The sequence below is a fragment of the Pinus tabuliformis genome, chromosome 6, assembly GCF_031772625.1.
Source record: "Pinus tabuliformis cultivar Carrire ecotype Pingquan chromosome 6, CPIR1, whole genome shotgun sequence".
In the NCBI taxonomy this organism is placed as follows: Eukaryota; Viridiplantae; Streptophyta; class Pinopsida; order Pinales; family Pinaceae; genus Pinus; species Pinus tabuliformis.
This window is the reverse complement of record NC_142292.1, coordinates 849,523,114-849,548,137: the sequence shown is the minus strand read 5'-3', so window position 1 is coordinate 849,548,137 and position 25,024 is coordinate 849,523,114. Positions and strand designations below refer to the sequence as shown.

The 25,024-nt window shown below is 36.6% G+C and overlaps 2 pseudogenes across 2 annotated transcripts; one reads left to right on the top strand and one right to left on the bottom strand.

Moving 5' to 3' along the window:
• Positions 1 to 10,415: 10,415 nt before the first annotated feature.
• On the bottom strand, positions 10,416 to 11,100 carry LOC149261547 (protein translation factor SUI1 homolog pseudogene; annotated as a pseudogene). The gene is made up of 3 exons (XR_016245947.1): positions 10,886 to 11,100; positions 10,739 to 10,792; positions 10,416 to 10,626 (listed from the first exon to the last, which is right to left on the bottom strand). The product of XR_016245947.1 is annotated as a protein translation factor SUI1 homolog pseudogene (transcript).
• Positions 11,101 to 21,487: 10,387 nt separating this feature from the next.
• LOC149261546 (beta-glucosidase 13-like) lies at positions 21,488 to 24,780 on the top strand (annotated as a pseudogene). The gene is made up of 13 exons (XR_016245946.1): positions 21,488 to 21,634; positions 21,742 to 21,808; positions 21,914 to 21,972; positions 22,052 to 22,127; positions 22,237 to 22,317; positions 22,406 to 22,493; positions 22,572 to 22,824; positions 22,914 to 23,029; positions 23,473 to 23,693; positions 23,786 to 23,817; positions 23,924 to 24,026; positions 24,122 to 24,230; positions 24,321 to 24,780. The product of XR_016245946.1 is annotated as a beta-glucosidase 13-like (transcript).
• The last annotated feature ends 244 nt before the right edge of the window (positions 24,781 to 25,024 follow it).

The following is a 25,024-nucleotide window of genomic DNA, read 5'->3' as shown; positions in this document are numbered from 1 at the left end:
GCGTCCGCCCGCCCTCCCGTCGTGTGCGCTCACCCACGCGTCCGCCCGCGCGCCCACCCGCGCCCGATTCGCCTGATGCCCAACTGAGTCATCAATCCGAGGACCTTACAGGTATAGTCCTAATGTGGAATCCCACTACTATTGTCTTTATTAATGTATACATTTGGTTAGTCTATCAGAAAGAAGGACAAGGTCACCAGTCGGATCTTTGAGTTGTTATCAACAAACTATAGCCCCATGCAGGGATTGTTTTTCAAGAGAATTTCTCTAATACCCCATCCAAAAGCCACGTGCCTGACCCGATCCCACTTTATGTTTGATTTAAATCCGATATCAGATCCACCACACCAGAACTCTTCTTATGACCTCATTTAAATCTCTGATACTGCCTCGAATTTGATTTATTTGAAAACTTCAATTTATTATGGCTCAAATCCTCCCTCTATTAGATGTTTGACAATCATCGTAATTTGGTGTTATTTATCCATTCAAATTACATGTGCATTCACCGAGGTCATGTGGATATTTTCACCCATAACACAATCTCTAGTAGTTATTGCATGAATTCTTGCTCACCGGGTAGATCCCAAATGAACAAGGCCGAGCATTAACGAGAAATGGCCAACCCCCCAAAAGTGATTTCAAAGATTTCTTGGCAAGTGGTACCTATACCTCATTCATGATTAAAGATTTTATTTATTGATTATTGATTTATTTATTTATTTTTGGATAAATTCAACAAATTAAACTACATTTCCATAATCCTCACCGGTTCTTATCTTATCTTATCTTATGATTATGAATTTAATCTTATGTCTTAGATCAAAATGACCTAATCTTTTTAAGTTTATTCATAAAATCGAAACTTTCCTTTTAATATTTTTAATCTTGTTACTGTAGTTATTAAGAAAGTAATTTGTATCAAAATTTTAATTTAAATATAGAATATTTACTTTTATTTTTTTTAAGTATTTATTAAATATATTTTAAATTTATATAAATATAAATTAATTTATAAAACATTATCTATTTTAAAATATTTACGGCATGCAAATATTTAAATTATTTTATTACGTAATAAAATATAAGAAAGACAATAAATTTATGTCCATACAAGTAAGCATGTAATACAATAAATTCGTTTCTCTACATCACAAATGAGTAGTTAAGTCATATACAACAAACAACTTGTATTCAAGATAAGATAATGTTAGTGATAAGATAATGTTAGTGATGTCTTTATAAGATTGTTTATATTTTAGATTTAGAAATATTAAAGTAATATTTTATTTAAAAAAAAGGTGTTGAGAAGCGTTTACAACTTAGTATGCTAGAGATGTTATAATGTTTAATATTTTGGCTTAGTCATGATAAAATACACAACATAAAATTCTCTAATTTATAGTTTTTTTCCATGGTATTCGTAGCCTAGGGTTTTTCCTCATCGTATTCTTCTTTAATATAACTTATTTAAAATTTTAATTAAATCAGTTTAGATCCATATTAAATCTATATTAATTCCATATCTACCAACTGCAAAAAAAATGATCAAACTCAAACCCTTTTTAATGTGAAAAAAATGAAAAACAATTTAAATTAAAACCTCTCAATTTTATCAAGACTAGCAATACTTTGATTGTCAATTGAGCTAGTCCTAAAACTTAAAAACTATATAATTTATTTATAATTATTAAAATCATATTTTTATGAAATTAATTTTTTATTAAAATATTTTATTTTTCTCGGCTAAACAAAAATGAGCTTTTAATAATTTAAATATCTTGATGGTAAATCACTTAAAGGTCTGTATGGAGGCGTGCAAAGAGAATCTGGTCACTTTTTTTTATAGATTATATTTTCAATGTGAAGACAAACATTCAGGATGACTGGAGTTTTGTGTATGCCAAAGTTAACAGCATCCGACAACATGAATTCATGGTACTTTCATTTGGCTACAGTCTCTGAAGTCACATGTGCATGTATTCATGGTACTTTCATGTGGCTACACCATATCCTTCAAGTCTCTATATTTTTTCGTCTCTATATTTTTTTGGAAGTGCTGTCTCGGAACTAGCTTACAAAGAAAAAACACAACAACTGGCCAACGACTACACTTACATCAAATAACTTAGAGCAAACGGCCAATTATGGATGAATGCAAGTATTTTATGAGCCAAATCTTCGGCTCTGCTTGTTAAATGGATATCGGAGTTCTTTTGGAATTTTCATCGTAATAATACCAATACCAATAAATAGTAGTGGACTCGATCATATTATAAATCACAATTAAATTCTAAATCGGGTCCAACCTATCAGAGTTTACACTTTTCGGAATTATTAAAAAGCCAGATATAATGAATAGACGCGATATGGATCATAAAGAAGATATAACTAGCATTTGCACCAAATGTTGCAAAGGAAACGCCGTAAGGCATAAAATGCGGAAATCTATTATCCATGCAGTGTGTGTGTTATGTCAATGGCCTGAATATCAACATATCTATTCACTTTTTCTAAATGTTGTAAACAACCAGAATTATAGAAATATTCGTAAATGTGTACCAATATTTATAGGGACACTCCCTCTACCTTAAGATTTTTGGTTGCGGCTTCAGGATTGGAAGTCTTGAGATTTACCAAAGCTTCAATTCTGCTTCTTCTAGCTGATGTCTGAACTTTACCGAAAACTTGAATGCTCACAAATTTTGTTGTGAGAATTATAGATAACAAATGCTAGCAATCTATTAATTTAGAAAAATATTTGTCAGAGATAAAGGTCTTATGAATACATAGCATTGTAGGCTAGAGCTCATTTCAACTTTAAAAACTAGAAATTGAAACTAGAAAAAGAAAAGGGAGAAAACATAAAGGAAATTTCACAGAATTGTAATACAATCTTTTAAATGCATTAACACTTAGCTAATGATATGCTCAAGGAGACTTGGAAGGTCCAAGTAGAAGACAAAGCCTGAGGCATAATTCTCTGGGGTTTTGTGGCTCGTTCCTATGGAAGTAAGTGTGAAGTTTGAGGCATATTACTCTGTGAAATAATGAGAAGTGGAACCATGTGAAGTTTGAGGCTTTTATTTTGAAATATAGTGCTAAGTTCCGTGGCATAATTTGAGGCTGAGGCAGCAGGAAAAATTCAGCTTTTGGAGAACTGAAGCAGACCTCCTTTATGGACAGATTTGGAAGCATTTTCTCTTGGTATGCTCGAAGGTTGACTTGGCACTTGGAGGTTGGAGATTGGTTATCTTAGCTACTTTACTGGTTGGTTTGTATGGAGTGGGGTTTTCCCATGTAACTTCTTGTGTGGCTGTCTCTTCATGTTTTTCTGTTGTACTTCTCTGTATAATTGTTTTATGTTGCATAATAAATAAGAGAAAATATCAACCTGAGTGTAAAATCATAACAAACAATTATCGAGTTAAGGGAACTACCAAAATTCAACAGGTAAGCTGTCCTGTGGAAAATTGAATTGATTTAAGTGAAGGTTCTCTTCTCAGCAGGTGGCACAATATTTGTTGGGGAGATCTAGAAAAGAAAGGTGGGACACGATCATTTGGGATGGTGTATTCTTTGTGAGTCCTCAGACCTTTGAAGAGCCCAGATAATAAATAATCACCAAGTTGAGATACGCAAGTAGCCCTTTCATACTTCAACAACAGACTGACTATTCTTATACTCGCATATAGAAAAGTGACACAGATATTTCTGGGAAATTGACATGTCAAAGTAAGCAAATACAGAAGGTGGAAGCAAACTGTATGATACTCTATGAGCTGGATCTAGCCCTAGCCAGAAGCTCACACTTAAATGAAGACACTTCACATTCTAGGGTCATCCCTCAAAAGGCATCCATTCGCTTGGTTTGTATTGTAGTGAAGGATGAGGGAACTGTTCAGCAAACTTCTCATGACATGGAGATCAGAAATACAGCTCTGGAATTCAATCTTCCGGTAGCCATCAAGAAAGAAACCCTTGGAAGACATGATTTCATTTAAGCTCAGGTTTTTATTATTTATTGCAAAGTAGTTTTTTTACCAGTTCAGTATGCTAGACATTGTACCTGTTGGCTTTACATCTATACCTCGAGAAAGGTAAGAATAGATAGCGAATTTTAAATTGAGTCTTTTTGAAAGACAATTGTCATACCCTTATTTTTGTTTTGTTATCTTACTGTATGTCTTGGACACAGCCATTTTTTAATACAAATGATATCCTTTCCTGTTAAAATCAACTGTTACGACCCTTTAGCCAATGTAAAGGATCATTTGTGGAAGTAAATGGTACGTGGGTTGATTGTGAGTGTGAGATTAGTATATATAGGAGACACTCTCCTATTTATTAGAATTTGCAGGCACCAATAAAATTAGGATTAGTGTGTTTTCTCTTTACATTGCAAGTCATTAGTAGAAGAGAATTCTGGAATATTTGCGTTTTTACCAACTGAGTTGACGTTTCACACCACCAAGCAAGGGCCCACTTACAAATACAGTCGAGAAAACTATGTTGGCTAAAATGAAAGAAAACCCAAACCAACACCAAAGATGAAAAGTCAAGCTAAACAAGCTTAAGGAAGGAAGAAAATGAGAAACAAGAAGCTAAAAAAATTTAACACCTAAACAACAAGAAACAATTAAAAGATATAGCAGCTTTAGGGGATTGCTCAATCAGTTGAACCAAAAATCTGAACACCTGAAAGAGCCCCACGGGTCAGCTCAATCATTTGAACCACCTGCCCAAGTATTGTTGCAGATAGGATAAGCCATAAGTCATATGATCAAATACAATAGAGTCCCTCAGGGTTACTAGCTGTGGTGGCTGGCAGTTGAGTTGCCCTCTATTTTGATATTCTAGGGAAGAAAGGGAAACCATGAGAAGTTTTCCATAGAAAACAAATATAGAAGCTAAAGGAATAAAGGGTAAACTTAAAAAACAAATTAAGTAAAAATATAAACTAAAACTAAGAAACCAAACTCTGAGGTGGCAGGTGTAGTAGGGATCCTCCTTGATCCCAAAGGAAATCAAGAACTAAGTTTAAGAAAAGGGTTTAGGAGAATCCACCAAACATCAAGCAGAGGCATGCCATTGTTTCAAGGGTTGAAAATTCCCAAAGCCGAGAGAAATAAATTGACTTAAAGTACTTGGACTCTACGACTATAGTTCAGCATATTCAAAACCAATCAAGCCCTCGAGATATGTGTCTGGGTAGACTCATTCGTAGTGCTCAAGTGCCAGCAACGAGTTTCAAAAAAATAGAATTCTACCAAGTTTAGACCTTCAGGAAAATGAAGTAACTTTGATGGACAATGGAAAGTTATGCATAAATGGGCGGGCTCCAACTATTTCACATCTTCCTTTAACATTCAAAATACACAATATATCATAAGAATGAAGGAAACATGCATATTCAAGAGAAGTGGAGGAGAATCATTATGGTGAAAAAATTTAACACCTAAACAACAAGAAACAATTAAAAGATATAGCAGCTTTAGGGGATTGCTCAATCAGTTGAACCAAAAATCTGAACACCTGAAAGAGCCCCATGGGTCAGCTCAATCATTTGAACCACCTGCCCAAGTATTGTTGCAGATAGGATAAGCCATAAGTCATATGATCAAATACAATAGAGTCCCTCAGGGTTACTAGCTGTGGTGGCTGGCAGTTGAGTTGCCCTCTATTTTGATATTCTAGGGAAGAAGGGGCAACCATGAGAAGTTTTCCATAGAAAACAAATATAGAAGCTAAAGGAATAAAGGGTAAACTTAAAAATCAAATTAAGTAAAAATATAAACTAAAACTAAGAAACCAAACTCTGAGGTGGCAGGTGTAGTAGGGATCCTCCTTGATCCCAAAGGAAATCAAGAACTAAGTTTAAGAAAAGGGTTTAGGAGAATCCACCAAACATCAAGCAGAGGCATGCCATTGTTTCAAGGGTTGAAAATTCCCAAAGCCGAGAGAAATAAATTGACTTAAAGTACTTGGGGACTCTACGACTATACTTCAGCATATTCAAAACCAATCAAGCCCTCGAGATATGTGCCTGGGTAGACTCATTCGTAGTGCTCAAGTGCCAGCAAGGAGTTTCAAAAAAATAGAATTCTACCAAGTTTAGACCTTCAGGAAAATGAAGTAACTTTGATGGACAATGGAAAGTTATGCATAAATGGGCGGGCTCCAACTATTTCACATCTTCCTTTAACATTCAAAATACACAATATATCATAAGAATGAAGGAAACACGCATATTCAAGAGAAGTGGAGGAGAATCATTATGGTGAAAGAATGGGCACTAAATCCCTCCTAGTATCTGGTAACCTGTCATTTACTCTGACGCATGGTGAAGTTTATCAATTCCGAGTGATGGATTGGAAGGCTGAGGGTGGGATTCTCAATCTCTGGAGAGGTCGATCACTAGTCAATGATCAACTGAACCTTGTATCCATGTGTTCTTTGTGGCATGGTTTTGGGTTTCTCTAGTATTTGGTTCCTCCGTCTGTGGCAGGACATGGTTGCTTTTAAGTACCATTTTCTCTTTGTTTTCAAATTTTGCAGTCCAAAGTTGGATTGGGTAATGTTGGAGAATGTATAATATTATTTTATTGATGTTACTTTTGAATAATTAAAATTATTATTGACAAGCATGTTCTTCATGCTTTGTATTGGTCAAAAGAAAAATATAGAAGGGCATGTTCATCGTGACCCTTTCAAAGGAAGAAACTTGAATTTTGTTAAATGTCATTTACCCTACCAAGTTGCCAAGTCGGCCCTCCTAACCCTCATGTCGGCTCAGCTTAAGTGGCACCCTTTCGCATGGCTTGGAGACTATACATATAGCCCTCTCACATTCCTCATTTGATACATCTCGCACACATATTTCTGATCTCAGAGGCCGAAAACAGAAGTAAAACATATCTCTGATCTGCCCTTCCTCAAGGAGACTTGGAAGGTCAAGTAGAAGACAAAGCCTGAGGCATAATTCTCTGGGGTTTTGTGGCTCGTTCCTATGGAAGTAAGTGTGAAGTCTGAGGCATATTACTCTGTGAAATAATGAGAAGAGGAACCATGTGAATTTGGAGGCTTTTATTTTGAAATATAGTGCTAAGCTCTGTGGCATAAAATGAGGCTGAGGTAGAAGGCAAAATTCGGCTTTTGGAGAACTGAAGCAGACCTCTTTTGTGGACAGATTTGGAAGCATTTTGTCTTGGTATGCTCGAGGGTTGACTTGGCACTTGGAGGCTGGTTATCTTAACTACATTACTGGTTGGTTTGTATATGACTTGATGTCTTGTTGACTTGATTCCATAATGAAAGGATTGCTGGGTTTCTCCCCTTGGAGTGGGGATTTCCTGTGTAACTTCTTATGTGGCTGTCTCTTCATGTTTTTCTGTTGTACTTCTCTGTATAATTGTTTTATGTTGCATAATAAATAAAAGAAAATATCAACCTGAGTGTAAAATCATAACAAACAATTATCGAGCTAAGAGAACTACCAAAATTCAACAGGTAAGTTGTCCTGTGGAAAATTGAATTGATTTAAGTGAAGGTTCTCTTCTCAGCAGGTGGCACAATATCTATTGGGGAGATCTAGAAAAGAAAGGTGGGACATGATCATTTGGGTCGGTGTATTCTTTGTGAGTCTTCAGACTTTTGAAGAGCCCAGATAATAAATGATCACCAAGTTGAGATATGCAAGTAGCCCTTTCATACTTCAACAACAGACTGGCTATTCTTCTATTTGCAGATAGAAAAGTGACGCAGAGATTTTTGGGAAATTGACACTCTATGAGTTGGCTCTAGGCCTAGCCAGAAGCTCACACTTAAATGAAGACACTTCACATTCTAGGGTCATCCCTCAAAAGGCATTCATTAGCTTGGTTTGTATTGTAGTGAAAGATGAGGGAACTGTTCAGCAAACTTCTCGTGACATGGAGATCAGAAATATAGCTCTGGAATTCAATCTTCCCATAGCCATCAAGAAAGAAGCCCTTGGCAGACATGATTTCATTTAAGTTCAGGTTTTTATTATTTATTGCAAAGTAGTTTTTTTACTAGTTCAGTATGCTAGACATTGTAACTATTGGCTTTACATCTATACCTCCAGTAAGGTAAGAATAGACGGCGATTTTTAAATTTTGAGTCTTTTTGAAAGACAATTGTCATACCATTACTTTTGTTTTGTTATCTTACTGTATGGCTGGGCCACAGTCATGTCTTAATACAAATGATATCCTTTCCTGTTAAAATCAACTAAGAAACCAAACCCAACGCTAATTAAGAATATACTCTCAGATGCTCTGTTCTGTGTACACATAAATACTTGTCCAAAGAAGGATTGATGAATGTCTCTTGCTTATGTTGTTTGGCCGACCTCCAACTAAGAATAGCTCACCTTGGATTTTATAGCTTCCATTTTCTTTTCTGGTGTGTAAATTTATTGGTGGATATTGGAGAGAAATACAAGGATTATCTACACATTTGTAGAAAAAAAAAACCAAAATAAAATAAATCCTTAATCAAAAGTATACAAATTATTATTCTTCGTTTCCCTTAATTATTTATATAATAAAATCCAATCAATCATTCAAAATTTTGTAATAATAACAATCCTTATAGTTCACATGTGACTGTTGAGAAAATTTGAGCCACTAAATTACAATTTAAGTCCAACATAACCTAGAAATTCAATATATAGAATGCACAATGTATAATGGTAGTTCAATGCTATCGTTTGTTAAAGTCTTGAATGAGTAAACATTGGTCAACTGTAAAGGATCATTTGTGAAAATAAATGGTACGTGGGTTGATTTTGAGATTAGTATATATAGGAGACACTCTTCTGCTTATTAGAATTTGATTTTGAGATTAGTATATATAGGAGACACTCTTCTGCTTATTAGAATTTGCAGGATTAGTGTGTTTGCTCTTTACATATTTTACAGTGTAATTCATTAAGAAATAAAAACATATTATAAAAGTTTAGATAGAACTTTTTTATAATTTGAATTATATATTTTCTAAAATATTTTTTAATTAATATTTTATATAATTATTACAATAAATAAATGAATGAAATTAGCATCACTCTCGCAATAAAATAGAAAATGATATAATGCTTATAAGTAACCAATCTAAAATAGAAAGTGATATAATGCTTATAAGTAACAAATTTATTAATCAAATACTAAAAATTCGTATTTAAATCAAAATGTGAGCCTGACAAATCTAAGAAGTTGTTTGGTTTTTAGAGTAAAGAATTTTGTAAAAATAATATATAAAAGTTAAATGTTTTAAAGCCACAACAATGGTCATACATAAATGCCCTTGGGTTGTGTTTTTTATTTATGATGAAAATAAAAAGGACATATACAATGTAATCACATCATGATGTGATTTTGTATTAATGATAGGGATAGGGTTTTATAGATAACAATTTGATTGCATGATGCAGATGGAACTTCAATCAAATTAAAAAGCATTTTTGTTGCACTTCAAATGCTATGTTTGAGATGCATAATTTTTCATGTGACACCATAATTTTTTTCCACACTTATTAGCAATATTAATGGCACAACATTATACATAGTAATTGAATTTGGAGGGGCCTTGGGTATGATTCCTCTGATATAGATTGTAAATGAGTCTCACCATGTGTATAGTCAAACAGGTCTATGCTTCAATCCTAAGTATTGTGGCATGAAAAATAGACGAAATCCATTATATGAAGATCATCAAGTCCATTTGGGATCTAAAGCCATTATGGAATAGTTGAGGCTTTTCTTTTTTGTTTTTTATATGACCACCATAGGCATAATCACAGACAATGCATTTGATTTTGAAGTAGATTTTTTAAATGATATGAGATATTTTAACTCCTAAATTTGGGTGCAGTAAGTTCTACGACATATAAAAAATGCGTTTTCTCTTCTTATTCTCGATCCTCTTACTCAGAAGCAACTCATCCCTCGGCATCCTATGACCCCCAAAATATATGGGCAATCAATGGTTCATAAATAAGATATCCCGTTAAGACCCATCCTTACGATGTTTCCTTTGCTACATCTGATGCAAATGCTAATAATAAAATCCATCCAAACAAGTTGATGCTAATATCATGCAATGCCAAGGAAAAAACAGTCTTAAAGATCCATCTGATTAAGCAGACAAATTGAAAAATATGCATCCTTCTGTATTTTAAGATAATTCTCAAACCATAGCATTCTGCGTCATGTTGCGCACCCCCAAACTAATGTCTTGTAATATCATCAAACTAAAAATAAATATCAAGAACAAATTTTTGGAAACATAATTTCGCAGTTTTTCTGATATTTATAATTGGAAGAGTACAGAGGTTTACAGACAACATATGATACCAAATTTGACTCAGGAGAGGACATTCCTTACAACGTTAAAATCCCTAAGAAAACAAAGAAAATAATTTATCCGCCACCTATACATGAGGCGATCACCAACACAGTAGTAACAGTACATATGTACTGTCAAAAAGTACAATTTGAAATCTAAAAACAGCACATTAATGCATTTTTTACTGATCTACGTCTTCATCAAATAAGTCATTTAAAATCCATGAATTTTGATCTTATCTTTCTTCACCAAACCAGCCTGCAAGAGTAAATTCATCAATCAGAAAAAAAATTGTTTTAAACTCACAGAAACCATGTTTTAACTTTTAAACTATAAAAGAAGTTGCAATTGTGCATGGTTAGGAAATTACATTGATAAGGAACTGAGAAACGTTCTTCCTTTGATCACCTTGAAGCTGGATAACCTAAAAAACAAGTAAACTTGTATGAGGAACAATACCAGAAATATCTTCCAAAATCCCTAATTGAAATGGATCATAAGACGACTTGTGCAATACCTGCCCCAGCTCTAGATCCTGCACAACAGTACCATTGCAACAGAACTCTTTTTGAAATCTTTAAGAATCTTATTATAATTATAATCCTTCCGAAGACCTTGAATTGTAGTCAAGCACTTTCTTCCATTCCTCTGCTGTATACGAACATGTACATAATCCTTTGTACCCGGTCCAGCATCTTCCGCTTCTGGGTCCTTGAATGGGTCTGTGACATGAAAAGGGAATCAGGCTTCAGCATGTAATAAGGGGGTGGGGCAGCGGGCCTTTAATTGTCAAACATTATATAATTGTCCTAGTGATTTCCCTTTTCACAGTCAAAATCTGCAACCCAAAATAAATGTGAGCATAACGAGATTTCAGACCTCAAGAAAGAGATGACTCAAACGTGTATCGTTTCACATCTGATAATAAAATGGGCCTTAAAGAACAGGGTTCGGTTGCATTCAAAAAAACACAAGGGAGATACCTCATCTAACTGAAATAAGAATTATTGCATAACTAAACCCAGTTATACAAGAAACATAGTTTTCAAACTATGGAATGCCTCTTGTGCAGGCAAACATGATTAAAAAAGCAACACACAACAAAATGCAAAGTTAACTTGGTGGATGGATAATTAATCTTTGCACCAGGGTTTTATTCTCTCGGTGATCTGGACCACCTCTATAGCACGAAACGAAGGCACAAGACCGAGATTAAACCCCCATCAATTTTAGCAGAATAACTACCCATCAGGCCTGTAATCTAAGCTGTGAAGGAATTCGGTCATGTTTCTCCAATTACTTGTAAACCAAAATTCAGAGCTATTTCACTCTTGTGAGCCAAAAGGTTGTCATATAACCCGTCTTATTCAAATCAGTTAGTAACCCGTCTCTGAATAAGACGCCGACAAAGAAACAGAAAACCGTTTGGTGCGTTTAAATCAATGGACCTAGATAATCCAATCGTCTAACGGATGTATCAAACGGGACAGAGCGATGACAGGTGTGCACCGAGGGGAGTTTGTTTAAGAGGAAAACGCCTTACGGCGTAATGAGGCAAACGAAGGCGCAGTCGACCGAATGGGGGAAAACGCAGAGATGAAAACGAAGGCACAGGGCCACGTTTCAAATAAATCGCCGCCACAAAACAAAAAAAAATTGTCGATTCACTCTCCCTCCGTCACAGCCACCGATCTCAAACTTAATGTTTTTTTTAATTAATTAAATTGCACGGCAGATTTTCGTTCAATCGTCTAACAAGTGATATAATGGCTAAGATTATGACATAAAAGCATTTGAAGGAGTCGATTTCAGAGAGGAACGCCTTACGACGTAATGAATAGACGCGATATGGATCATAAAGAAAATTTAAATTCTATATTGGATCCGCAAGGTGAACCAACTGTGTCGGAAAAATTCCGATGGGAGAAATTTTGTTAAATGGCACGGTATAATGTGGCCCATTGGAGATCAGGAGTATAACGATATCGTAGTTTTTCCAGACATACCATATATAAAACTCTGATAAATATGATTCTCCGATTTTGGTCAACGGAGGAAAACACATAATAAATGAGTCCAGTGGAGGTGGACTTAATTATGGTTGTGCCAACAAGTCCACTCCTTAAACCTTTGAAATTTATTTTGGAAAGTTTTTAATCGCTATTTTCCTTAAAAGGACTTTGTAGGAGGTTCTAATATAATACCTTTGCATCAAGATTTTAAAGTTAAACCTAAACTTTATCTCTCTTTTTAATTAAATTTTTTTGGGATCTTCAAATTAAGATTTCCTTCTCTTAATATTAATTTTTTCATTATAATCTAAATTTTAAAATGGTCCCTATTCTTTATTAATTCTTTTATAAACTATAATGTTAGATTGATGAATTGTACACCATATATGTAGCATTTTACTCAAACGTGTTGCTTTTCACCTTTTCGTATAAATGCTAGTCTAATGATATAGACATCCGAGTCTTTAACAAAAGAGATAAAGATAAAAAGATGATGAATACAATTTTTAACACTTCTTTATTATTTATTTATTTAACTTAAGTTGTATCATTCATTTATTTAAATAATTAATTATAATGAAATAATATGTTTTAAAACTATTTTAAATAAAATTAATTATTAATTATTTTCAACGATCAATATATAAAAAATATTGTAGGTTATTGAATAAAATTAATTATTAATTATTTTCAACGATCAATATATAAAAAATCTTGTAGGTTATTGATGAAATATTAGTTATAAAAATATTATTTTATATATTAAATTCAATTAATAAAAGTAGTGTGTCAAATTAGAAGTAAACTTATATAAATTTTATTTTAAAAATAATTTTACCAAATTCTATTAAAAATAACTCATAAATACTATTAACCTTCTTTTGTACATTTTTTTTAGAATAAAAATTTAGTTCATTCTTCTTTCTAACTAAAACTACACATACTAGCTATATTATAAGATAAATAAAACGTTTATACGTTATTAAAATAATATTATAGCATGCCTATGCTCTAGAGTAAGATAAATAAAAAAGTTTATAGGTTAAGTCTTTCAGGGGAGTAGCTTAATTAAAAATGACTATGATATAAAGTATTATGTAAGTAATGAGATTCAATATTTACATCTTAATAAGTTAAATCAAACAAAAAAAACCAGAATAAAATATCATAATTTAATCACTTTTCATAACGATCAATGTTTTAATACATTACTATATACATTATTGTAATTATTATTAGTCCTTTCTCTCAAAGAGTATAGGATTCACATAGTGGAGAAAATGTGTTGATTCTAATTATTTGGTTAAATATTTCTATTTTTCTCCAAATTCAAAAATAATTTTTTTATTTTCTAAAAATCATATTTCATATTTATAATTTTGTGCTGCTACTCTTCCAAATGATGTCTAAGTGAGACAAAGGAGGGGGGCAATTTTATTATGCAGAGGAAGCTAGTGCATGTACTTTACATAGGCCAGAAAGTTTCATTGTGTAAATACGTCATTATGAACGCTCCAGACAATGACTCATGGAAACCATGCGATAATTCTCAATGAACCAACTGATCGGAAACACAACATATTTATTTATTTATTTGATTACATAACATATATATTTGGTTATATATTGATTAATTTAAAATTGATTATATTTATTAATTACGATAAGAACTCGAATCAATACCTCTCCACAACAAACATACTAAGTGATAGGCCTCCGAGTGATCATGCAAGGGCGCGCGGGCGCGCGCGCGGGTGCACGGTGGGCGCACGCCAAACGAACATGTGACGATAGGTGCGACGGGAGGAAAAACGCTGAAATGGCTAAGTGTGAACTCCGCACTTGCGCACGCACGTTATGTGGGAAGACCTTGATATATATACGCATGGAATGGTGAGCAGCCACACACGCTCAAGCCGACACGTTAAAATATAACATGGAAACATTCATATTGGAATTTAGGAGGTCGGCCCGAAGTTACAACGCAGGATGAGATGCGTATAAGTAAGGGGAGCTGCTCCTCATTTTCACCAAGAAATCTCGCACTTCGATACAACGCAGAGGGGTAGAACGCAACTGCGCAAGGGTAAAGGGAACGCATGGGTAATGCGTAGTTCCTCCTTCGTGCAGAAAGGAAGTTTCGATCCCGGTTAAGGTATGAAGGCTGGTTAAGGTACGGTATTGTGCACAAGACTTGGTAGAGTTGGGTAGGAGACTCGGGTGAGTCCACCACTTTGTGCAAGAAGTGCACATTATTGTAGAAGGACTATTCTATGACTTGGATGTATAAATGTCATAAGTGTTGGCTTGAAGATTGTCAAGCACACTTGTATTGTAAATTTTGAAGAAGTTGATATTATATATATATGTTGGGCAGACTTCTAGGAGTTGCCCCTCCCTTTGTACTTGTGTATTATTGATGTTCTCGGTTTACTATGCACGATTAATGATTGAGAATGGATTTTACTAAAGTATAAAGGATAATGCTTTTATTCGGTTGCAAACATAAGTTAAGTATGTTTATGTTGGATAAGGCGTAGACCATAAATGTTAGTATTGTTAAAAAGAAAGCGTTCGGTGGTGCCGCACCTCGCTACAAGCGGTTGGAAGATCACCGCAGGTGTAGGGGCGTGATAGTTGGTATCAGAGCAAAGGTTGCTCGTGACAGTGAAACAAGGGTTGGTTCAGATTGCAGGATACTCGGTGGACTTATTGAATGGTCGAGACTAGATCACAGAAGAAGAAGAAGCCGGTCGAGATGGCAGTTGATTTCCAAGCTGAATCTAGTCATGACAAGGACTCTACTAATGAGTTCATTGAAAAGATGTTGGAAAAGATAGAAAAGATGGAGGGTTCTTTGAGAGAAGAACTTGATGAACTCCGAATGCAGAATGAGGAGCTTAAGACACAAAATGAGTACACTGAATTTAGGTGTGCACAATTTGAACAAAGGATCAAAGAGGTTGAGGAATCAAGGGATCAAGGCCTTGCAAAGGTTGAGAACTTGGAGAAGACTCTTGAAGATACAAAGAATGAGCTTACAATTGTGAAGAGGGCCATGGGACATTACTCATTTGGAGGAATGCCTCATATGAAGGTCAAGGAGCCAGAATCTTATGATGGGACAAGGAAGGCAGCAACTCTTGGCAACTTCTTATGGGATATGGAGCAGTACTTGGAGCGGTTGAACCTGATTGATGGTGAAACACAAGTCAAGGTAGCTACTCAGTTCTTGACAAAGGATGCTAAGATGTGGTGGCGAAGGAGGGTGGACCAGATTGCTAATGGCAGTGCTGATGACATTACTTCATGGAGTGACTTGAAGAAGGCTTTGCAGACCCACTTCAGTCCTCAAGATGACACATGGGAAGCGAGGACCAAACTCAATTACATAAATCAAACAGGGAGCCTACAAGCATACCAGCAAGAGTATTCAAGTGCAGCTCTGGAGCTTCATGACATGGCAGAGAAAGACAAGGTGTTCAACTTCATCATGGGGCTGAAACCTTGGGCACGCAATGAAGTAAGGAGGCAGAAGATTAGGACACTTGAAGAAGCTTTTGCTGCAGTTGACAAGTTGGTGGATCACTTTGAGGAGATTTCTGATGACAAGAAGAAGAAAACCGAAAAGCCAAAGGAGAAGAAGGATGAGGGTGTTCCTAAACCGAATGATGGCCCGAAGATGAAGAAACCTTTGAAGTGTTGGTTATGTGAAGGGCCACACACGGTGAAGAACTGTCCTTCCAAACCAAAGGTGGCTGCAGTTGCACAATCTGATGATGAAGGTAATGATGCCTCTGTAGGAATGATGCAGATACTTAGTGCCTCTGCTACTACAGAAGCAGTCTCCAAGAGAGACCTGGAAAGGAACAAACTAGAGTATGTTCGGATGAAGGTTGGAGGTACTAATGTGCTCACTATGGTGGATAATGGAGCCTCTCACAACTTCATGAGCGAGGATGCTGCGAGGAGGATTGGGCTAAAGTTTGTACCAGCAAGGGCACAAATGAAGACAATAAATTCTCCTCCGATGGACATTCTTGGTATAGCTGAAAAGGTGGATACTACACTTGGTGAATGGACTGGGAAAGTGGACTTCACCATAGTGCGGATTGATGAATATGAAGCTGTATTGGGGATGGAGTTTATGAAGCAATTCGATGCTTTGATTGTGCCACATTTGAAGAATCTCTACATTTATGATGGCAAGGAAGATGCACCCATTGGTGTGCCTACTATTGGTGCAACAAGACCTGATTGTAAAGTGGGAGCAATGCAAATGGAAGATAAGGAGAAGGTGAACAAGCGGTTCTCTACTATTGAGACAAAGCTTGCAGAACAGTCATTGGTCATTAGATCACTCTCAGATAGCATCTTAGACTTGACAAGAAGGCTAGAGTTGGTGGAAGATGATGATGATGATGATGAGATATATGTGAGGCCGGATGTCCAGAAGGAAGACCGGGTTGCTTATCTACAAAGGATGGAGGTTGAGAATCCTGACAAATGGATTGAGTTGATTAGTGAGGAAGAGCCTTCAGGCTCTACTCCCTCCACATCTTCTTAGATGAGTAAGAAGATGGGCTCATTGTTAGCTGCTCATGGCAGTGAACCCTCAAGCATATGGAGCAGGTATGATTGATGATGAGGTGGTTGAGTGACCGAGTTCACTAAACCGAAGATTGGAGACTTGGGTGTGATGACCGATTGTTGTGATGAGTCTATTTGGATAGACTACATGGGAAACTAGCCATGGACATCAGGTTGGAAACATGTGGCATGAAGGCCACCGCTTGTGGACTAATGGTGGAGTTGTGCACCTTGGTACAACAAAGTCATGAACTTGTATGGACTTGTGAGTAGCTATGAAGCATTCCTACTACATGGGAAACTAAGGCATATCGTATGCTAAGGTGTTGATTAGGAATGGCTTATGGAGCTCATAGAGAACATGAGCTTGTTGTAGAGACTCCATGGTGAGCTTAGAGGACTTGATGCATTGAGGAGCTGAGGTCAGATGACTTGATGTAGGGGTTCGTTATGAGACACTTTGAGGTGATGGAGCTACAAAAATGATGATGATACACTTGAGCATAGGTTGAGCCGAGGCTCAACTGCCTTCTACACATGAGAGCTAATTTGATCAGGATCATGGATAGCACATGGATAGGAGAGACAAGTGCATAATTGTTTCTATGGAGACTTGAGGTTGGCACATTGCAGATGATGGAGAGGACTTCATGGACCTGGATGGAGCACACCGAGAATTGATGAGATGATCTCCTCACTTGGAGGGGACATACACATGGACAACATGTTGCGGATGACAGTGGTTCTACATATGTTGTAGTGATGTTTGCCTCATGTGGAGGAATCAATATCGTAGATGATGGTATGTTGTCGAGGACGACAACGACTTCAGGTGGAGGAGAATGTTAGGCCTCTGGGTGATCATGCGAGGGTGCGCGGGCGGGCGCACGCCGAACGAACATGTGACGATAGGTGCGACGGGAGGAAAAACGCCGAAATGGCTAAGTGTGAACTCCGCACTTGCGCACGCACGTTATGTGGGAAGACCTTGATATATATACGCATGGAATGGTGAGCAGCCACACACGCTCAAGCCGACACGTTAAAATATAACATGGAAACGTTCATATTGGAATTTAGGAGGTCGGCCCGAGGTTACAACGCAGGATGAGATGCGTATAAGTAAGGGGAGCTGCTCCTCATTTTCACCAAGAAATCTCGCACTTCGATACAACGCAGAGGGGTAGAACGCAACTGCGCAAGGGTAAAGGGAACACATGGGTAATGCGTAGTTCCTCCTTCGTGCAGAAAGGAAGTTTCGATCCCGGTTAAGGTATGAAGGCTGGTTAAGGTACGGTATTGTGCACAAGACTTGGTAGAGTTGGGTAGGAGACTCGGGTGAGTCCTCCACTTTGTGCAAGAAGTGCACATTATTGTAGAAGGGCTATTCTATGCCTTGGATGTATAAATGTTATAAGTGTTGGCTTGAAGATTGTCAAGCACACTTGTATTGTAAATTTTGAAGAAGTTGATATTATATATATGCTGGGCAGACTTCTGGGAGTTGCCCCTCCCTTTGTACTTGTGTATTATTGATGTTCTCGGTTTATTATGCACGGTTAATGATTGAGAATGGCTTTTACTAAAGTATAAAGGATAATGCTTTCATTCGGTTGCAAACATAAGTTAAGTATGTTTATGTTGGATAAGGCGTAGACCATAAACGTTAGTATTGTTAAAAAGAAAGCGTTCGGTGGTGCCGCACCTCGCTACAAGCGGTTGGAAGATCACCGCAGGTGTAGGGGCGTGACACTAAGCATATTCATCTTCCATTCTATAGAACATTAAAAACAAAAACAAAAAAAATTACAAACATAACTCAAGTTACTAACAATTCCTCTCAGCGACCAACATGCTAAGCATATGCATCTTCCATTCTATAGACCATTTAAAAATATATATATATATATATATATATATATATATATATATATAAACATAACTCAAATTACTAACCATTGATTATAACATTCAAAAATATGTTATTGGTCATTGTATAAATTAACAAACCAAAAATACAAAAATATTATCACAAATTAATGGTAATCTGCTAATAGCAAAGTATGGTTACAACCCACATGAAATGAAAGATGTGACTCATGGGAGCACATCACACCTTTTGGCTTTCCAGCGCTGTAAAACTCTTTCACCACCAAGCACTGGCAATAATGTTGTACATCGGAAATGTTTGAATTTAGCAATCACCTCGTGCTTATCTTAAAATCCTATTTCATTTTCCTATGCGTTTTAAATTTTAGAATTGACAGAAGTTTTGGACACAATGATGAAAAACCAGAGTTCTGTAATATAAATTATAGATATTCTGAGATATGCTATAATGAAATCATATTCCCATTGAGTATTTTATTGATGTGTCTGAGACAAAGACACTTTCGAACATTGCAATTTTTTAGTGGGATTCTATCTTCTGCAACATGCGATATTACAAGTAACAACCGATACAAGTTATAAACCTCGCCTTTCCTTCAGCATGAAGATATGGGCAGCTCTTTTATATATTAAATTTATCAAGAATTTATTAAAAAGGCGGTGGTGCGTGGGGTAGTGAAATCCCTTCGACCGTTATGCTTTGTTTTCCGATCACAACAAATTACTTGTTTCTTCTACTGCTTCCAATTCTCTAAGTGCACATGCATGTCACTGGATTAAATAGCATTGAATCCATGCTTACAATCGATGGTTTAGGGTCACTAGTACAGAGGAAAGAAGGATCTGGTTGGTTGAGAATTAAATGATCTTCGCACATGGATTATGAGCTATCTACAACATTAAAAACATTGAAAGGGCTCTCTTTTCACAATTCCCCGGTCCACACCCACCAGCGATTTGTAGATGATAATATGCTATTTGCTCATCCTTCGGTCCAGGAAGCTCGTCTTGTTAAATCCATTCTATCCACTTTCTCTGATGCTTCTGGTGCCCTCATCAACCGAGTCAAATCACAAATTTTCTTCTTCAATACCCCTGTTTCTACACAAAGAGCCATTGAGCGTATTCTGGGCTTCACCTCTGCTTCTCTGCCTTCCAAATATTTAGGTGCCCCGCTCATGAGTTCCGCTCTCAAACATTCCTCCTGGAAGCAGCTGTTAGAAAAGTTAGAAGCACGCCTGTTCCTATGGACTCATCGAACTCTGAACATGGCCAGCAGAATAGTTCTCATCAAAGCTGTTCTTAACTCCATGCCACTATATCTCTTCTCCATTCTTGCTGCCCCCAAATGGGTCCTTAAAGAAATCAAGAATCTACAACGTAAATTTCTGTGGGGAGGCTCAGGACAAAATCGAAAATGGGCTCTACTCAAATGGGAGAAAGTGTGTCTGCCCAAGCATGCAGGAGGCATAGGTCTCAGAGATCCTGAGCATAGTAACAAAGCGATGGGAGCTAAAATTTGGTGGCGGTGGTTGGCCTATCCCAGCACTCCATGGGCTTCCCTCTGGACAGCAAAATATGCAAGCAACTACCCAATGGAAGAAAGATTGCGTATGACTGAGACAAGTTCGGGATCCGCAATCTGGAACGCAGCCATACAACACAGATCTCTCATCCAAGAACACTGCTTCTGGGAGATCAAGAATGGAAGCATAACACGGTTCTGGGAAGATTCATGGCAGCAGTTGCCAAAAATCAACGATATACTCCAAGAATTCCCAGCTGATGAGAGAGAAACAGACCATCGGGCCAAAGTCAACCATTGCTGGACAGCCGATGCTGATCAGGATCACCGGAAGTGGAAAGACATTCACCAGCTCCTACCGAACAGCTCAGGACATACTCAGCACCGACTAGAAATAGAATTACAAATACACATTATATTTATTTAAATAACATTCTAACATATACACATAACATAAATGGGACATTATATAGTTACACGTAAATGGGACTATCTCAACAACTCTATATTCCAACGCATTTAAAATATAATTGACAATTCACACTATGGATTTAATCTCTCGTATCTTATAAATGTGACATTTGTAGTATCGTATCTTATAAATGTGACAACTCAACCCATTTAAACATATAATACACTAGGATCTATTTTATCCCAACAACCTATATATGTACATCAGCACTGGAGATATTGATTTTTACAAAATCCTCATTTTGGGGAAAGGCTCAGGAATTCCATACAAACCATACTTTCTGGAAGTCGAAAGAGCCGTTGCGGTAAACCAGAGAAGATAGGTTGGTGGATTTCAAATTCAAACGAGTTAAGATACGCCGGAGTGACCAAATCCAACCTCATTAATAAGCTTTTACGTGATCAAACAAAACTTTATCAGACTTATATCAGCCGATCGGATTAGGTTTGCCGGTTAATGGAGGAAACCATAAACTTAGATTTCTCCAGTGTGATAATGACCAACTACGCTAATGGGGTTGCCCCAGACGCACTTACAAACCCTTATATAGCTTTCACTCCAGGCACATCGCATACATCTTGTACAAAGTTTCCACCCGACAATAACTTAATGGGCATGTAACTCTGTATGATGGCGGGAATGGAATTAGGACCGAGGCTATTCTGGATCTGTTTTCTTCCAATTTATCTTCCGATAGTTGCAGGAGCTTCTGCAAATATAGGTAGAAGCAACTTTCCAAAGGGTTTCAAATTCGGAGCTGGCTAATCTTCTTATCAGGTTCAACCTTCATCACTAGTCCATGAATGTACTAGATGCATCGATTATATCATGGAACCCTCTGCTTGTTTGTTTTCTTGACTTGACAAATTTTAATTATGTTACAGGTGGAAGGAGCTGCCCATGAAGGTGGGAAAGGACCCAACATTTAGGATACATTCTCCCACATTTCAGGTTTCACTGGCGCATACATGCAGACCCGTCATTAAGGTGAAGAGCGATTTAATTAAGTGGTATCTCTTATGTGAATTTATTTTGTGTTCTTGAATGTTAATGCAGGTAAAATCGTTGAAGGAAAGAATGGGGATATTGCAATAGCTCAATAGCACCACTATAAGGTACAAATTAGAATGATTTGATGAATTGAAAGTTCTCTTGAGCGTTGATGGAATTAATTTGTTTGTAATCTGCATACAGGAAGATGTTCAACTTCTCAAATACATGGGCATGGACGTGTATCGTTTTTCTATTTCCTGGCCACGCATATTTCCTCGTAAGTTGAATTAAAGAACAGTGATTTCTGTATAAATAACTCTACAATGGATTTTAAGTAACCATTGGATTCCATGATTCTCTCATTTCCATTTTTTGTGAATTTACAGAGGGCTCTCCAAGACATGGTGGAGTCAATGAAGAGGGAATTGCTCATTACAATAATATTGTCAATGAGTTGCTCAATAATGGTATTTAAAATACAAATTATTTACTTGCATTCCACAGGGATTCACATGTATGTGGCTTTTGTACAAATGAATTTGATTTTTCATGCAGGTATAGAGCCTTTTGTGACTCTGTTTCACTGGGATATGCCACAAACTCTGGAGGACGAGTATGGGGGATTCCGTAGCAAAAAAGTGGTGTAAGATTCATCGCCATAATTCTCTTGCACCGTTCGAATACATCAAAATAGATCTTAATTCTGATATTTTTTTACCAGGGAGGACTTTGGCATATTTGCAGAAGAATGCTTTCGATCTTTCGGAGACCGTGTCAAGTACTGGATAACTATAAACGAACCTTTTACGACCTGTTATTTAGGCTACGATGTGGGGCTTCACGCGCCAGGGCGCTGTTCCCCTGGATTTGGAAATTGCACAGCCGGAAATTCTGCAACAGAGCCCTACATTGTAGCCCACAATATGCTTCTTTCTCATAACGCCGCTGTAAAAATATATAGGCATAAATATCAGGTGAGATTAAAACCTGTTTTCAATCAGGGCATAAAAATTGAATACAGGGTCATACATCTCTTGACTAAATGCTGGAAAATGAAATTCAGGGGAAGCAGAAAGGTTCCATAGGCATGTCACTTGCGGCGAACTGGATGGTGCCATTCACAAAATCATTGCTTGATCAACAGGCTACCCAGAGAGCAATTGACTTTAGAATAGGATGGTATGTGAAGCATGCAATCTGAAAGGAGCTTGGTTTTATGATAATTCTCATAGGGAGATTTGGACATTTATATTTTAAATCCGTAGTTAGGATTTATTGGGTTTTAGCTAAGAACATTAGATTATCTTATTTTATTATAGATTTTGAAAATATTTTAAAATCAACGCACTTTATGGCTTATCATCAAATAATTTTTTTTTTTTTATTCCAGATTATTTCATGGCCATCCTTAATAGTTATCTTTCTCTGCGGTAGATTGTTTCATGGCCATCCTTCTCTATTGTAGATTATTTCATGGTTTATTTCAAAATCTATAATGAACTCAATTATTTGATCTCAAGTTGTTTGCAAAGTTCTGAAATATTCCCGGAATATATAATCAACATAAATTTAGCATCGCGAAAGAAGAAAATAATATTAAAATGTCGTATAATTAATTGCAGGTTTTTGGATCCATTGACATCGGGGAAGTATCCTGATTCCATGAGAATTTTAGTTGGAACACGGTTACCACAGTTCAGCATTGAAGAGGCAGAAGAACTGAAAGGCTCGTTCGACTTTCTTGGCTTTAACTACTATTCAACATTCTTTACAATCAACAATCCCAATCCACCAAATCCTGTAAATACAGACTACATTCTGGACGCCCGTGCTATTGTTACATGTAAGCTTACTTTTAATAATCAATAGTCCAGGATTCATCTATGTTAAATGTTATTAATTTTTTTCTTCTCTGGATGGGTGTCGGTGTTTCAGATGAAGTAAACGGAGTTTACATTGGATCAGCGGTAAGCAAGAGGAGAATTTTTTTACTTTTTCCTTGCTGGATTATTGAACTAATCCCAAACAATTTGAATGGAATTTAGTTTTATATACATCACAATCCATGTGCAGGAGGGTTTGAGCGAGTTCAGGTCTTATCCGGCTGGATTAAGGGACGTAGTAAGTTACACAAAGCATCGGTATAACAACCCTCCCATATACATCACAGAGACTGGTACGCAGGTGTTTGTTGAGTTTCAGTTTTGAATGATAAATTTTTCCTGTCAAAAACTTGAGTCTGTTGATTAAGAACACCATTATTTTCTTCAGGGTATGGTGACTTTGATAATGGCACAACCCCGCTTGAACGAGCATTGAATGATTCCAAGCGAGTGAAGTACCATTACGAACATTTGTCTTCCCTGCTTCGAGCCATAAGGTATACCTGTGAATTATACAGTGAATTGAGTTTGTTATGTGGAGCTTCGTTAAGAGATCTGGGTTTGAATGCTGTAAAAAAATTGTTCAGGGAGGGAGCGGACGTGCGAGGGTATGTGGCTTGGTCGCTTCTGGATAACTTTGAGTGGTCAAGTGGATACAATTATCGATTTGGTTTACATTATGTGGATTACCATGACAATTTAAAACGATACGCAAGGGCATCGGCGCAGTGGTTTAAAACCATCCTCAGGCTATAATTCAAAGTGCCAAATACATTTACTGTTTTTCAAATGATGTTATTGCTCTGAAAGTGACTTCCTATTCTCACCATTTGAGCAATATGGTGAGAGCCACTTACCTGGACATATGTGGTTGGGTTGACTGTAATTTATTTCTTGTACCCAATGTGGCAATATGATGAAAGCCACTTACCTAGACATATTTCGTTGGATTGACTGTATTTTATTTCTTGTACCCAATGTGGCAATATGGTGAAAGCCACTTACCATATTTGGTTGGATTCACTGTAATTTATTTCTTGTACCAAATGTTTCCGGATCTTAGTTGGAAAAAACGTGAAAGCCACTTACCATATTTGTTTGGAATGACTGTAATTTATTTCTTGTACCAAATGTTTTCGGATCTTAGTTGATATCCTACGTTGCCGTGTTTTAGTTGAAAAATAGTAGGGTGGTTTGGTATAGAAGTTATTTATGTGTTTTGATATCGTTTTAGAGGGGAAAACCAGATTCTTTTACAAAGTTATTGGAAAAAGATTGTAATGGGATTTCT